Here is a 4,568-nt window from a genome sequence, read left to right on the forward strand (position 1 = left end):
CTTGTACAGCCTCTTTGGAAAGTGGTACAAAGACCCTCAAAGAACTAAAAGTAGACCTACCAACTGACCCTGCAATCCCACTACTAGGCATTTACCCAAAGGAAAAAAAGACATTTTATAAAAAAAGACACCTGCAGCACACCTTGTGGGTGTGGAACGCAACTACAACAGGGATCCTTCCTAACGAATGCAAACATTCTAACTGGACTTTGAACCCTCACGTTTATCTGAAGTTGAAAAAAAAAACAAAACCCTGCACTTGAGTGTTGATATCAGCACAATTTACAGAGACGTAGAAACAACCCCAGTGCCCATTAATACATGAATAGATTAATAAAACGTGGCAAAGTACACTTGGGAACACTACTCAGCCATAAAAAGATGGTGATCGAGTACTTGTACCTTTTCTGACAATCTGGATGGAGTTGGAGACCATCCTCCTAAGGGAAGTGTCACAAGGATGGAAAAACAAGTACCCTATGAACTCAGTACTAAGTTGCAACTACTTGGTCAACGCATCTGTGCTCAAATGGAAGCGAACACAATGGAATTCAAGTCGGTGGGGTGGGTAAATTCACACCTCACAGGTACACCGTACACTTTCTGAGTGAGGGGCACGTCTATACCTTTGACTTAGAAAAAGAAATTGAGAGTTTTATAATAAGGTAATGCTTATGTACTAAGAAAAGTTATTGCCAACAATTTTAGAAAATAAAATCTATGTTTTGGTCATGAATCAAAAGAAAAAAAAAACCCAAAGTTCCTTAAACTAAGTAACTTGTAAACACCCAAAAATTTATGGTTTGTGGTTTGGGAGGCTGCAAAATCCAAGATCAAGGCACCCACAGAACCAGTGTTTGGTGAGGGCCCATCTCCTGCTGCAGAGATGGCATCTTCTTGTTGAGGTGTCCCCTGGTGAGAAGGGGCAAAGGGGCTTCCTTCAGCTTATTTTATTATAAGAGTATTAATCACATTGGCAAGGGTGGATTTCTCATGACTCAATCTCTTCTCAAAGCCACACCTCTTAATGCTATCACACTGGGCCTTAGGTTCTAACATATGAGTTCTGGGGGAACACCAGCATTCAGAACAGCACCGTGGAGCCCTGCAAAGTGAGGGGGTGGGGGAGGGTCTGGTAGGCAGGGGTTTCATTTATCATGGTACCATCTAAAGTGAGGAGGCCTGTACCAGCAGAGGCAGCTTGTCTTTCCACACCTTTTCTCTTTGAACTTAAACTTACCCAATGCCTACTATGTTCATGTTTGTTTTCAGATACTCATTTGGGGACTAAATCATAGTATTTGTGAGCCCAGGCTCCAGGGTATAAAAGAATATTGGGTTCAAAGACAAGGTCTACCTCCCGTTAGCTCTGTGAGCTGTGGCATGTTACGTTTATCAGCCTCCCTAAGTCTCTGTCTCCTCATCTGAAAACCCCTGAGTGATAATCCTGGGTCCCAGCTCTTGATGGATGTCAAGACTGTATGGCTGGCATAAAAATTCTCAGCATATATTATCAGCCACACCCCTTGCTATTATTTTATTATTCATATAAAACACAGCTACTCTTTCAAGTGTTTCATAAAACTTGGTGACATTCTGACATTTCTGGGAATTCCAGCATGCAATCAGTTTTGATTGGAGCAAGAGTGAACTCGGTGGTCTTGGTGAGTCCTGGTAACGTGTATGGAGGATTCCGGGTGCTCAGGTCTATAACAAGAAATTCTCCTCGGGTTTGGTAGAATTTGGCAGGTTCCCCATTCATCCTTACATGGGCTGTAAGTCAAGCACTGGGCCAGCACCTCAGCAGGAACATCTAAGTTCAACCACGGTGCAAAATCCAATCAACTCTCGAAGTCAGGGAATGAGCTGATGATTCAGGTATTTATATTGAAAAGTGCTAAAAGATTATTTGGAACATGGTAGAGGGTTAAAAAACAGGATTTCAAATCCATTCTGGGAGTATGGTTTTTGTGAGTCTTTTAGAAAATGAGCCTAATGAACTTTTAAAGATCATTTTATTTATTCAGTAAAGATTTTTGAGTATCTGCTACGCTCCAGGTACTAGGCTGGGTTCTGGCAAAGTAGCCAAGAACCAGGCTTCCCGAGTCCCTGCTCCCCTGGTGTTCAAAATTTATGTGAACAGCTCAACTGCATGTCCAGTCCTTATGACTCAGCTTGGTGCTTTAGCTTTCTACATGTTGTCAGAAGTTGCTGGAATTTGAGGGGTCTTCATCTATATATTCAAATGAATTGTATTAGAATTAAGCAGGGAAGGTTTTTTCCCACCACGTGGTAACACAGGTACCCCATTAATCCCAAGCTGCCTTGTTGTCGAATAATGTAAGAAATGAATTAAATGCTGAGATAAATGCATTTCCCCAAGCATTGTCTACCGTGTGGTTTGAGCAGTAATGCCATAACCATGGGTCATTTTTCTCCATTGACTTTCTTCGTGCTGATACAAGAGCCGTGGGAACCATGTGTATTACAAGGTCAATACCTTAGTCATGAGTAGATCCTCAAAGCAATTTCAACACTGGCCTGGGAAATTTATACATTCCTTACCTTTGCTTCAAAGACAGGTGAAATTCCTTCAGAACTGTGTGAATGGAATGCATTCTGCAAACTGCACCTTCGGTTACAATCAACACGATTGCTCCTCTGGTTCACAGTTTGGTCAGCCTCATCTGGCCTGCAAGCCAATTCTTTGTTCCCCTGCTAATCCGTAGTGCAGATTTTAATCTTCAACAGTTAATAACTCATTCCCACATATCTTGGAAAGTTCATAATTGCCAGTGTATGCATTTTTAAAGTTGTGTATACAGGTCTCCAGAGAGACAATGTATGTTTGCTTTGAAGGCTGGACCAGGCGCTGGCATTGGGGCGTACTTTCCCAAGAAGAGTCCTGAGAAGGTGACCGTGGTGATGAGGTATGGAGCACGTTTTCTTGAATGAGTTCATGAACTTAATTGTTAGACTTTGCAAGTTACAAGCCAGGGCTGTAGTGATTTCCCAGCTTCCTCTGCAATTTATGTGTCTCCCCAGAGCTGGTGAGATACTTGCTGTGGGTGCAAACCTTAGGCAGTGCTGAGATATCAGTAGTCAAGATAAATATTTATATGCAATATTTAAAAAATCAAATTGATGGTCTGGGTGTGGTGGCTCACGCCTGTAATCCTAGCCCTATGGAAGGCCAAGGTGGGTAGATTGTTTGAGCTCAGGAGTTTGAGACCAGCCTGAGCAAGAGCGAGACCCCATCTCTACTAAAAATAGAAAAACTAGCTGGGTGTTGTGGCAAGCACCTGTAGTCCCAGCTACTCAGGAGGCTGAGGCAAGAGGGTTGCTTGAGTCCAGGAGCCTGAGGTTGCTGTTAGCTATGGCACCGTGGCAGCCTAGTCTGGGACAACAGAGTGAGACTCTGTCTCATAAATACATACATACATACATAATCAAATAGACAAACTGGCTGGCTGTTTTTGTAAATGAAGTTTTATTCAAAGTTCAACACTCAACATCTCTGAATTCAGCAACTCTTTTCAAGCATTTTAAAGGGTTATTTTTTAAAAAGTTATTATTTTGTTATCTTTTATTTATATGTAAAGGAGACCCCAAAAGAAAAAAATCTGAATAAATCAGTAGCCATTACTTACTGAAAGTGGGGGGTCAAATGTCTGTATGCCTGCACATGCCAGGGCTGGCTTGATAGGCATGGGAACTGACCTGGTTGAGGGCCCCAGTGCTTACAAGAACCCTGCTCTAGGTTGAATGCCTTGCTATCACTATCTTAACATTTTTTAAATACACGTAGATGTATTTAACAAGAAGTATTTCATTTTCATCTTGTCCTGGGCCCTGCAAATTGCATAGCCAGTCCTCCTCATGCTAGTATGGTTTCATAGGTGAGCTTTAAGACTAATTTTAAGGTACAGATAATCTAAAACCTTTCAAAAATAGGCAAAGAAGGCAAGTTACTGAGTTCAATTTACATCAGTGTAATGTTTCAAGTTCAAGTTGTCTCAATTGAAGTCATCTAGAAATTTAAGGTTGGAATGTGATTTCACCAGATCTGTCAAAATATGCATGACTGTAATAGTCATTCATTATCTAAGAAGTTGATATTGACCTTTACAATCAGAATCGTCCTCTTGTCAAGGCAAGTTGTTTTCTAATTTTTTTTCTGCTCCTAACAAGATTAAATCCTGGCTTAGTTAACTATTTTAAGCTCTTCCGGCACTTGTACACTTTTAAAGTCTTAATACGAATTTTTTTCCAGGTCACTTACTGGTGAACCTTGGAAAGAATTGGCCAATTGATTTAATGTTTGTCCAAAGTCACATTTTTTTTTTCTGGAAGCCCTGTTTAAAAAAAAAAAGATAGCACTGGAGCCAGAGCGAGACCTGTCTCTGAAAATATCTGGGTTTGTGGTGGGCGCCTGTAGTCCCAGCAACTCGGGAGGCTGAGGCAAGAGGATCCCTTGAGCCCAGGAGTTTGAGGTTACTGTGAGATGTGATGCCATGGCACTGCTCAGGGCAACATAGTAAGACTCTGTCTCAAAAAAAAAAAAAAAA

The sequence above is a fragment of the Otolemur garnettii genome, unplaced genomic scaffold (genome assembly GCF_000181295.1).
Source record: "Otolemur garnettii isolate 467f Iridium unplaced genomic scaffold, OtoGar3 scaffold00023, whole genome shotgun sequence".
Lineage (NCBI taxonomy): Eukaryota > Metazoa > Chordata > Mammalia > Primates > Galagidae > Otolemur > Otolemur garnettii.